This window comes from Aotus nancymaae, unplaced genomic scaffold, assembly GCF_030222135.1.
Source record: "Aotus nancymaae isolate 86718 unplaced genomic scaffold, 86718_ANA_hifiasm-v0.15.2.pri h1tg000038l, whole genome shotgun sequence".
Taxonomy (NCBI): Eukaryota; Metazoa; Chordata; class Mammalia; order Primates; family Aotidae; genus Aotus; species Aotus nancymaae.
The window spans coordinates 1598086-1611141 of NW_026988452.1; positions in this window are offsets into that span (position 1 = coordinate 1598086).

Genomic DNA, 13056 nt, shown 5'->3' on the forward strand with positions numbered 1-13056 from the left:
CAGCACAACGTCTAGAACATAGTAGTTGCTCAATAAATATTTGTTGTTTGGATTAAATCTTCAGGCTCTAAACACAGATCCATAGGACTTGGAGTACATTTATTGATTAACATTTTATTGTTTTGTTGAGTGTGAAGAGTATAATAACTCTCATTTCTCATATCAAAGTTAAAAGATCTTGAGAATATGTCCTGAATCTCCTTAACTTCCCTTTCACAACTCATTATAAAGTGACCACCTTTCAAAACCTTGCTAGATCCTATTTGTATTCAAGATATACAATAATATTCTTGGGGTAATGAGTGTCCTATATTACTTTCTGATTATGATATGTTGACACCAGCTAAATCTCAGGCTTTTATGGACTTTGAGCTCATTTAGTCTTCTTCCTAAGCTAAAGAGTCTTTTTTGTTTTTTTTTTGAGACTAGGTCTTGCCCTGTAACCCAAGTTGGTGTGCAGTAGCACATCATAGTTCACTGTAACCTCGAACGCTTGGACTCAGGCAGTCCTCCCACTTCAGCCTCCTGAGTAGCTGGGGCTACAGGCATGCCCCGCCACATCTGGATAATTAAAACAAATTTTTGTAGAGATGAGGGTCTCACTATGTTGTCCCAGCTGGTCTTGAACTCTTGGATCCAAGGAATCCTCCCACCCTGGCCTCCCAAAGTGTTGGGATTACAGGCATGAGCCACCATGCTCAGCCCCAAATTGAAGAGAATTAGTCACAGTTTATCCTCATGGAAAAATACCTCTGCTATTTTAATTCTTTAGTTGCTCTTATTTAAGTATCTCCAAATGTGTATGCCTTTCTGAGTTTCTGGTGACTGATATTCTAAGCATGGCAACATGCTTCTAGCTCTCTGTTTCTAAGCTTTGTTTTGTTTTCCCTGAGCAATCCTGACCCAGGCTCAGGGTTCATGGACATTCAAGGGCGGACATCAGGGAGCATATTTGTTAGGGTGGACTATACTGAAATGAAAATAAGTAAACCTGCCAGGCATGGTGGCTCATGTCTGTAATCCCAGTTACATAGGAGGCTGAGGCAGGAGAATCACTTGAACCTGGGAGGCAGAGGCTGCAGTGAGCCAAGATGTGACACTGCACTCCAGCCTGGGCGACAGAGCGAGACTCCATCTCAAAAAAAAAAAAAAAAAATTAAAGATAAAATGTCATGCCACAACACAGCAGTTTCTTTTGTTTGTTTGTTTGTTTAACTCAAGTAACAGTCTAGAGTGACCCTAGATTGGAGGAGGAGCTCTGTTCCACATACTCATTCAAAGACGGGTAAATCACGGTTGTGCTATCTTAGATCACCCTGGCATGGTCATCCCACTTAGGGGATGAAGGAGGGAGCATGGAAGAGTATATGTGAGAGGTCTGATGAGCCAGGACTGACGGGTACACTTCAGCCCTGCTTAGATTTCACTGGCTAGAGGTATTAGTCACATGGCCATAAGTCACCACAAGGGAGGCTGGGAAATGTAGTCCAGCTGAGCAACAAAGGAGAAGGAGAGGATAGATTTTGGTACTCAGCATTTTCTGACACAGGAGTTCTGAGACCTGGGCAAACATACACACCCACTATATATTTATCTATCTATCTATCTATCTATCTATTTTTAGACACAGTCTCACTCTGTCACCCAGGCTGGAGTGCTGGAGTGCAGTGGTGTGATCTCAGCTCACTGCAACCTCTGCCTCCCTGGTTCAAGTGATTCTTCTGCCTCAGCCTCCTGCATGGTACCTGCCATCACACCCAGCTAATTTTTTGTATTTTTACTGGAGACGGGGTTGCAGCATGTTGGCCAGGCTGGTCTTGAACTCCTGACCTCAGGTGATCCACCCTCCTCGCCCTCCCAAAGTGCTGGGATTACAGGCGTGAGCCACCACTCCCGGCCAAAATATATTTTTTATTCAATTTATTTTATGTTGTTCTGAAAATGTGTTGTAAAGAAAACCACTTTATCAGTTCAAATTACAAGATTTTGGTTTTAGTTCACTTTATGCTTCACTAGGAAGCATGAGATTTTATGATTGGCCCAGCAGGGTCGTGACTGTTGAGACTAAATCTTAGGGCCTGTTACCAAGAGAAGACGCCACTACATATGGTCAGGCAAGGTGCAAGCATTACCACACCATGTTGACATCTGAACGAATTACTTGATAAAAACGGGGAAAACCCTACCATGAGGGACAGTGCTGGCGCTCTGCCCTTGTCCCCCACAGCCTCACAGCTGTAGAGGAGCCAGGACCAGCTTCCAGCACGCTGACCTAATCCTCTGGCTGCTGAAGCCTGCCCTGCTCAGCGCAGTGGGCTGGAAGTTACGGGGAATTGCAGATCTTCCAGAAGTCCCTGTTCCTTTGTCCCTTCGGGCAGTGTTTGTTCTGTGCTGGCTCCCAGACTTCCTCATGTGATTAGGCGCCAGTTATTTTTGCCTGATAAAACCCCTTCATCAGCACCACCTTCCTTTCCTGTCTCACTTCTCTGTCCCCTGGCGGTGTTTCCTGGGATCACTTCCAGAAAAACTGCGTATCTTAGGGGCCACTTTAGGAGGATCCCAAACTAACACACCTCTCTTACTGTTACTCGTTTGCATTTGGTCAGAGTTTAGCACAAGGTCTGTATGTTGGCAACTGTCGAATTGAAGCACAGAGCCCCCAAGGAAACTTCTCAGACCCTGTGATGATGCCACGTTGGGTGGTGAGGTGAGGAGAGGCGGGGCCGGCTGTTTCCGCGCTACCAGTACTGTGAGAAGAAAACAGAAGTGACGAGCGTGCGCTGCTCCGCACTGGCTAGTGGAATGTTTTCCTCCTGGTGTGACACATTTAACAAAATAACAGGGCCAGGCACGGTGGCTCATGCCTGTAATCCCAGCACTTTGGGAGGCCGAGGTGGGCGGATCATGAGGTCAAGAGACTGAGATCATCCTGGCCAACATGGTGAAACCCCGTCTCCACTGAAAAATACAAAGATTAGTTGGGTGTGGTGGCGCGCGCCTGTAGTCCCAGCTATTCGGGAGGCTGAGGCAGGAGAATCGCTTGAACCCAGGAGGCGGAGGTTGCGATGAGCCGAGATCGCACCATTGCACTCCAGCCTGGCAACAGAGCAAGACTCTGTCTCACAAAATAATAATAATAATATTAATAAAAATAACGCAGTTGACCCATATGAATAGACTCCTGGTGCTCTGACTGGCCTTAGATATACATAAGCCCAAAAGAAACAACCCAAACCCGTGCCACGTAGACCAATCAAACAGGGACTCAGCAGCCGCAGGGTCTTAAAGGAGCGTCCCAGGCTTGTTGGATGAATCAACAAAGAAGCACTTTCAGGAACAGAAGCGAGGAGCGTTCATGCCTTTTGTTTTGTTTGAGCCACTGAACGTGGCGGGCCACAGATCCTGCCCCACCCACGTGGGTGGTTTTAGCAGCTGAAGCACAAGGCCAGGACGGAAGAGCAGGAACATCTGTGGCTGACACCTTGACATTGCTGCCGAGAGGGCGGGTGATTCTCTCGACAAGAACTCAAACCTGTGTTTGCTTCCATTTGGAAGCCCGTCCAAACCATCCTTCCAGGTTGCACATCCCAGCGGCAAGCAGAAGAAATAAACACACAATTTGAAGAAATTGGATGGAGTCATTTTTTCCTTTATCACCCCCGTTCCATTTGAAAACTCTGTTGCATAAAGCACATTTTATTGGTTCTTTTTCTGCCCCTCTTAGCTGTTTCAAAACTTTTACAATGTGTTTCTATTTCTTTAATATATCTATTTTTACATATTTGACAACTTTATATTTATCAAAATGTTAGTTTTTTTCTTGCATCAGCCCACATCATGCTTCGAGACCTTAATCTTACCTAAGAATACACTGGCCAGGCACGGTGGCTCAAACCTGTAATCCCAGGACTTTAGGAGGCTGAGGCGTGTGGATCACCTGAGGTCGGGAGTTTGAGACCAGCCTGACCAACATGAAGAAACCCTGTCTCTGCTAAAAATACAAAAATTAGCCGGGCGTGGTGGCACATGCCTGCAATCCCAGCTACTCGGTAGGCTGAGGGAGGAGAATCACTTGAACCCGGGAGGTGGAGGTTGCAGTGAGCCGAGATTTTGCCACTGCACTCCAGCCTGGGTAACAAGAGTTAAACTATGTCTCAAAAAAACAAAACAAAACAAAACAAAAATACACTGTAGGGTCAGGTGCGGTGGCTCTCACTGTAATCTCAACACTCTGGGAAGGATCTCTTGGGTCCGGGAATTCAAGACCAGACTGGGCAACATAGGGAGACCCCCTGTCTCTACAAATAATAATAAAAAATGAGCTGGGCATGGTGGTGCGTGCCTGTGGTCCCAGTGACTAAGGAGGCTTAGGCAGGTGGGAGGTCAAGGCTGCAGTGAGCAGCGACTGTGCCACTGCACTCCAGCCTGGGTGACAGAATGAGACTCTTTCTCAAAAACAAACAAAAGGCTGGGAGCGGAGGCTCACACTTGTAATCTCAGCACTTTGGGGGGCCGAGGCGGGGGAATCACCTGAGGTCTAGAGTTTGAGACCAGCCTGACTAACTTGGAGAAACCCCGTCTCTACTGAAAATACAAAATTAGCATGTGGTGGCACATGCCTGTAGTCCCAGCTACTCGGGAGGCTGAGGGAGGAGAATCGCTTGAACCCAGGAGGCGGAGGTTGCTGTGAGCTGAGATTGCGCCATTGCACGTCAGCCTGGATAACAAGAGTGAAACTCTGTCTCAAAAAAAAAAAAAAAAGCCAAATAAAGAGGCTGAAAGACCACATGCAAAACACAGTGATGCAGGATGAACCTGGAGTATCTTGTAAAGCCAGGAAATAAAGAAATGCTAAAAGAAAAACTAAACCCACACTCGTGGGGTCTGTGTCAAAGGGGCACGGGAGTCAAGTGAAGAAGTTTCCAGCGGCCAAAGCTGGAAGAAATTGAGCAACGAAATAAATAAAGTAGGCTTGGATTATAACTCAAAGTACAAAATAAATCCCCGTGAACCTATATTGACATAAATAAATGAATGAATAAATACATGGGGAAGAAGAAAATAAAATCTCCCATACAGAAGAATTCCAAATAAAGTATGTGGAACTCCACTTCCAGCAGATGGGTCATAACTCCCACTCTGTGTGTGTGGGCTGTGCTTAGTGACGTCGTTCAAAAGAGTACAGTATGGCCTGGGCATCATGCCTGAAATCCCAGCAGTTTGGGAGGCCGAGGTGGGCGGATCACCTGAGATCAGGCGTTTGAGACCAGCCTAGCCAACATGGCGAAACCCTGTTCTACTAAAACACAAAAATTAGCTGGGTGTGGTGGTGCACGCCTGTAGTCCCAGCTACTGGGGAGGTGGAGTCAGAAGACAGGAGAATCACTTGAACCCGGGAAGTGAAGGTTGCAGTGAGCTGGGATTGTGCCACTGCACTCCAGAGTGAGACTCTGACTCAAAAAAACAGAAAAAAGTACCTTCACCGTGGAGACGGCGGACAAGCGTCACCTCCAGCAGTGAGGCGATCAAGGTTGACCCAACGGTAATGAGTCATGCCGGTAGTATGGCCCTTAGTAGTATGTGATGAGAATGGCACTTGATCTCCACGCGCCTCCTCCCCAAAACCAATAGCCCCAGTCTGATTATGAGAAAAAGATCAGACAAATCCCAATTAAGTGACAGTCTAAAAATAACTGATCAATGATCCTCAAAATTGACAAGGTCGTCAAAAACTGGGAAAGTCTGAAAGACTGTCACAGCCAGAAAGAACCCAAAGAGACAAGATGATTAGATACAATGGGGCATCCTGGATGGAATCCTGGAACGGAAAAAGGACATTCAGTAACAACCAAGTAAATATGAATGAAACGAGGACTATCATTAATAATAAACGTCAGTATATGTTCGTTAATTATGACAAACGCACCGTACTAACGTAAGCGGTTACTAATGGGGGAAACTGGGCGTGGGGCATGTGGAGACAATTTGTATTATCTTTATAATTTTTCTGTGAATCTAAAATTATTCTAATATGAAAGGTTTATTTTAAAAATAGGGATAAACATTGCAACCAGTATGATTTAATGTTTAAATAATTTGGCTGGGCTCAATGGCTCATGCCTGTAATCCCAGCACTTTGGGAGGTCAAGGCAGACGGATCACTTGAGGTCAGGGGTTTGAGACTAGCCTGACCAACATGGTGAAACCCTGTCTCTACTAAAAATACAAAAATTAGCCAGGCTAGTGGCATGTGCCTGTAGTCCCAGCTACTCAGGAGGCAGAGGTAAGAGAATTCCTTGAACCCAGGAGGCAGAGCTTGCAGTGAGCCAAGATCACGCCATTGTACTCCAGCCTGGGTGACGAAACAAGACTCCTTCTCAAAAATAAATAAACAAACAAACAAATAAATAAAGTTTAAATAATTTGTTCCTCATAGATAGTATAATGGTTAAATATTTTTAAAATAAAAAGATAGTTTAAATAATTTGTAATATGATTAAGATATTTAATGAATCGGTTACTAAAGAAATACTTAAGTGTAAAAAGTAAATATAATTTAAAGTTAAAATATACTTTTTCTCTAAAATTTGAGAAGTCATAGGAGAAGGAAGAGGATGGAGGAATGAGGTAAATTGAGAGGTTTCAGCTGGGCGTGGAGGCTCATGCCTGTAATCCCAGCATTTTGGGAGCCAAGGCAGGCAGATCACTTGAGGCCAGGAGTTCAAGACCAGCCTCGGAAATATGGCAAAACCCTGTCTCTACCAAAAATACAAAAATTAGCCAGATGTGGTGGTGCATGCCTATAGTCCCAGCTATTCAGGAGGCTGAGATAGGAGGATCGACCTAGCCCTGGAGGTCGAGGGTACAGTGAGCTATGATTGTGCCACTGAACTCCAGCCTGGGTAACAGAGGGAGAACCTCAATAAATAAATAAATAAACAAATAAATGTAGGTTTCATCCTGTTTCACGTATGGTTTTTATGGAAAAAATATATATATTTTTGATGTTAGGTGTTAATGGAAATCGTTATAGGACACCTATATCAAGAGAGCAGAAACTGATAAAGCGTAATACAGCCAGACATTAAATGTGGCAAGAGTAAAGCCAATGAGTAATCAGTGGTTACAGTAAGTACTGAAAGGTTAAATTCTCCTTAAAAAAGAGAAGGCTCGGGTGGGCACTGTGGCTCATGCCTGTAATCCCAGCAGTCTGACGGGCTGAGGTGGGTGGATCACTTGAGCTCAGGAGTTCGAGACTGGCCTGAGCAACAGGTTAGATCCCCATCTCTACAAAAAATACAAAAACTAGACAGGCCTGGTGGTGAATGCCTGTGGTCCCGGGTGCTTGGGAGCCTGAGGTGGGAGAATTGCTTGAGCCCAGGCGGTAGAGGCTGCAGTGAGCCGTGATCACGCTGCTGCACTCCAGCCTGGGTGACAGAGTAAGACCCTCCTCAAAATAAAACAAAAAAAAAAAGAGAGAGAAAAAGAGAGAAGGCTCTCAGAGTGGGTTAGAAAGGAAGAAAGAAAGAGAAAGAAAATCTAGCTCCACAGAACTGACTTACAAAAACCTATCTGAAAAAGCATGATTCTTTGAGAGTTGAAAAGTGGTAGTGGGAAGGGCAAAAATGTAACGGAAGAATGCACAGTAAATAAAGACAAAGAAGAAGAAGGCGTAGGTGACTCTTACTACAGCGTGGTGTTCTGAACGTCTCTCTCGTGTTTCTCAGCCAGCTCACACACAGCTGAGTCCTCATCAGGCCCGACGCCAGCTGGTTCCACCCTTTTCCCCAGTAAATCTGAGGATCTTGAAACATGTTTACATTTTCCAAAAATCCATTCCCTTATTCTTGTCCCCTTTTCCCTCGGGCCACTAAATGACTCACTGCAGGTCTCTTGCCTCTGGACATCTTTTCGATCCATGCCACTTCGAGGCCTCACCACTGTCTACCCAAGCACAGCTAATGTAAGGCTGTCATGTTTAATTAGAATTGACCAAGACCTGAGGATAGTAATTATATGTTAACCAAGTTAACCAGATGGAAAGACTCGATGTTGTGATATGTCATCTATCCCCAGATTAATCGGTGAATTTTACGTAATTCCAACCAAATGTAAAAGAATTTTATTTTAAGGAAATTACGACGTATTCTAAAATTGCTATGGAAGAATGCATACGTAAGAATATCTAAGACAATTTAAAAAAATCAAGGGTTACTACTCCTGACCAGAAAACAAAATGTAACATAAAGTCACAGTAATTAAGGGATTATTTCTGTCATCGGAATAGACAAATACGTCAATTGCACAGAACTGAGAGTTAAAACCAGAATCATGTATCTGTGAGGATTTAGTTTTATATCTAGCAGGGCACTATTTTGTCTCTTTTTTAGTACACCAGATTCTCTGGGTTCCTGAATAATTCAGATAGGAACTGTTTTACTGGAAGAAAACCTTAAGAAATTGTGTTAGTCATATGGTGTCTACTGTGACATGTGTTTTAGGCAAAATCCTGTGTATATATCCACACACACATATATATGTGTATATATGTTTGTATATTATATACAATACATATATCATGTATATACTTAATGTTTATATATTATATATACACATATTTCATTATATGTAATACCTGTATACATTATATATTTATATAATAATATATATTAGTATATTGTATAACTTATTATGTTAAATGTAAACGTGTATATATATAATTACACAGCCAGACACGGTGGGCTGTGCCTGTAGTTCCAGCTGCCCAGACAGCTGAGGCGGGAGACGGCTTGAGCTCAGGCGTTCCGGGCTGCGGTCACTATGATGGTGCTTCTGAATAGCCACTGCCCTTTACCCTGGGCAACATAACAAGACCTCGTCTCTAAATTTCTTTAATAAAGGCTGGGTGCAGTGGCTCACACCTGTAATCCCAGCACTCTGGGGGCAAGGCGGGAGAATCACTTGAACCCAGGAGTTCTAGACCAGCCTAGGCAACATGGGGAAACCCCATTCCTACAAAGAATACACACACAAAAAAAGATTAGCCAGGTGTGGGAGCACAGCCTGTAGTCCCAGCTACCCAGATACCCCGAGGCTGAGGTGGGAGGGTCAGGTGATCCACTGCACTCTTAGCCTGGGTGGCAGAGTGAGACTCTGTCTCAAAACATGAAAACAAATCATATAAGGGTCCCTCATGTATTTATCACTAGCTCCAAGAATTATCAACGCAAAGCCAGTCTATCTCAATCCTCACTCAATTCCCTCATCCCTTGAATTATTTTGAAGTAAATCCCAATCCCAGACATCATATCATTTTATTCATAAATATTTCAATGCAGCCAGGTGTGGTGGCTCATACCTGCAATCCCAGCACTTTGAGAGGTCAAGGCACATGGTTCAAGGTCAGGAGTTCGAGACCAGCCTGGCCAACATGGTGAAACTCCATCTCTATTAAAATACAAAGCTTAGCCGTGTGTGCTGGTGCACGCCTGTAATCCCAGCTACTTGGGAGGCTGAGGCAGGAGAACAGCTTGAACCTCGGGAGGCAGAGGTTGCAGTGAGCCAAGATCATGCCATTGCACTCTAGCCTGGGAAATAGAGACTCCGTCTCACAAAAAAAAAAAAAAAAAAGTAAATATTTCAATGTGTATCTCTAAAAGATAAGAAGACTCTTATGACAAGTTACCTAAAATGTACATATTACTAGTGAAACTGTGTTGACAGAACTCACCCTGGCATGGCTTTTTATCTTGCCATGGCTTTTTTGCGGGGCTGGAGATCGTTCACAAATTTTTCAATTTTTTCTGTGGATATTATTTTATTCTGATTTCCTGCTCTTTTTGTGTCTATTTTGTTAATCTGAATTTTGCTAAACATAGATCAATTTCATTAAATTTCCTCATTTATTTTTATGAAATGACATCTAGCAAAAGAAACAATTTAAGATACAGCCAGCTAATGCCAAAGGAACCACTGATGATTCGGGGGGAAAAAGGGGCACTGGAGGAACAAAGGTCACGTGCAGAGGAAAGGGGACAGACCCCGGGAAGAAGTGGAGGGGCTGCCCTTAAATCGGAGGCCACCATCCGTCACCATCCGCTGTGTCCGAGGGAAGACGGTTTGTGTGTTCGATGCATGTAAATGGATTGACTCCGTGATTCCGGGGAGAGTGGGGGAAGGGATGAGACTATGAGAGGTTAAAGGAGAAAGAAGTTGTGAAATAGTCAGCTCAGACCGGAAGAAAGTAAATTGTCTAAGAAAATGTGGAGGCCTGGGAAGCCATTTGAGAGCCATGAGTTACAGATCGAAGGCAGGCCCCAGGTCAGCACGGCTGTGTGTTTAACCGCAGCCACCACCTTCTGCTCCTGTGCTGGCACAGAGGGAAGAGGGGAGGTGAGTTTAACCAGCATTATGTTTGATCAGATGAGTTTAACCAAGAATGAGGAGACGGCAGTTCGGAGCATGCAGAGGAGGATGATTTTAGTGCCATGGGGAAGTAAAACAGGAAAGGAGTGATGGACAGTGGGAAAATCATTAGTGGTGTGGGCGAAGAAACAGCCATGGCGTGAGAGATTGCCAGGAGGTTTGTCTCATGACAGACTGAGTCACGGTGGAAGGGAGACGCAGGGGACGGGCGTGTGGGAGCGTGCTGTGCGGAGCATTTCAGGACGGGAACTGGGGACTGCAGCCTTCCATTTCTTACGGATATGTTGGTCCCTGCCTGTTAATTGTGCTGCTCTTTACCTCAGACCTGCTCTTCATCCAGGAAAGTGGATTTGCTGTTCAAGAGTCCCCTCGCTGGAAGGATTTTCTTTCCTTCAGTCTTCAATGACTCTCTCTCTCTCTCTCTCTCTCTCTCTCTCTCTCTCTCGACAGCTCTCACTGAGTCACTCAGGCTGAAGTGCACTGGCATGATCTCAGCTCACTGCAGCCTCCACCTCCCGGGTTCAAGTGATCCTCCCACCTCAGCCTCCCGAATAGCTGGGACTACAAGGGCACGCTACTCTGCCCGGCTAATTTTTCATAGTTTTTGTAGAGACGGGGTTTCATCATGTTGCCCAGGCTGTCTCTTTGTCTTCTGTGCCTGGAATGCTAAAGCGGTACACTTCTGGTTGGCTCCGGGAAGCATTGCAGAGCAAGTCACAAGCCAGGCTTGAATTTTCCTTCCTTTAGTCAAAGGGAACTCCCCGTCAGGGAAAAGCTGTGCGTCAGGAGGAGGCATGCTGGAAATGCCAACGACCTGCTCCTGCAACTTTCTAGTACCTGTAGGGCCTGCGGTTAATGATGTGGTAACACTGGGCTCACTCATCTTTGTGGCTTGGTGGCTCTTTTAACTCAGTTCATGATCAGCGGCTCATACCCCAAGGGCGTATAGTTTAAACAACAAAAAATCTATTTAAAACTGTAGCAGTAATTTGCAGTTCTAGCAAAGAGGAAAGTTGTGGGGTTAAACTTTGTATTTTCTTTCTTATAGAGGCTTCTAAAAAGGTATTTTTGTGTGTTTTTTTTAACAAACATTGTGTACAAACTTTAAAGCATCAATATTTGGATCAAAACAAGACCTAGCTTATTTTCTGCTTGCTGTAAATTGAGCAAACATGCTATAATAAAAACAAAATGAAGGGAAAAAAAGAAAAATGGCCAATGTTTGCCGGACCTCTTTGGATTTGTGAGATGACATATACCATATTCAGATGTGCTACTCTGAAGTTACTAAGTGATGGGAAAAGAATGCCAAATTTGGCCAGGTGTGGTGGTTCATGCCTGTAATCCCAGCACTTTGGGAAGCTGAGGCAGGTGGATCACTTGAGGTCAGGAGTTCAAGGCCACAATATTCTTTATGTCACAGGTCAAGGAATGTTATGAAATTGCTGAAAATGTATATTCCAAATCACACCCAGGAGCTGGGGTAAAAAAAATTCCTGGAATATGTTTAGCATTTTGCTGGGCCTACTGTGAGATGGCCACTGAGGAAACGCCATTAATCCCTTAGGACCCCAAAGTTCCACTCTGATCTATGGGTCACATGGATTATGGGACTCCAGGGGTCCCACAGTGCTCAACAGTGCCCTGGCAAGCCAAGTATCTCCCTTTACCTGGCATGCTGTTGCTGTGATCGGTGCCTTCAAGTCTTGTTGTGAAACGCTAGGAAGAAGACTAACGGTAAGTTTCCATACATGCCATTACCATATGCATTCTCATGAGCATTTGGACCCTCCTTTCATTCAAGGACTCTGTGTTCTGATATGTCTTATGTCTGGCACATGGGTGAGGGGTCATGATTCTCTATCATAATATCTCAAATTACAAATTTGTTTTTCAGACCTGATTTTTTTTGTGGGTCATACAAATCAAATTGTATCTATTATCTATTTTACTAATTTGGCGTTATTCTTTTTACAGATCTATTTAGTAACGTCAATTACATGATCAGATACCCCCTCTTAAACATCCCTTTGGGAGAGGACATTCTGTTGATCTCTCTATCCCTGCGATTTTGATGACAATGTGCATCTTGGTTTTCACCAGGAAGAGCTGTTGTATGATCAGATCTTCCTGGGACCCTCCTGTTCCCATTGAAATGAAAAAGGACATTCCCACTGGTATCCACGGTGTACAGACAAAGCCACTCATGTGCTTTGAAGAGACGCTTATCCCTCTCTCCCAATATATTTTTCAAGGCCCTGATAAAGAAAGGGTCTTCTAGTACATATGGGAAAGGTAGTTAGGTCCTCTCAAAGTCTCTGGAGACTTTTCTTTATATTTATGGCTTTTAAAGTGTGGCTCAGGGAACCCTGGCCATGTTTGAGATCCTGTCAGGGGCTGTGTGATCTCAAAACTATTTTCATTGTACTATGATGTATTTGCTTTTCTTTTTCTTTCATTTAAAAAATTTACGATGTCTTGTAGAGATGGGATCTTGCTTTGTTGTCCAGGCAGGTCTCAAAATCCCAGGCTCAAGCGATCCTCCCACCTCAGCCTCCCAAAGTGCTGGGATTACAGGCATGCACCACTGTGCCCAGCTCCCTGTTACTTGCTTTTCACACATGTTCTCTC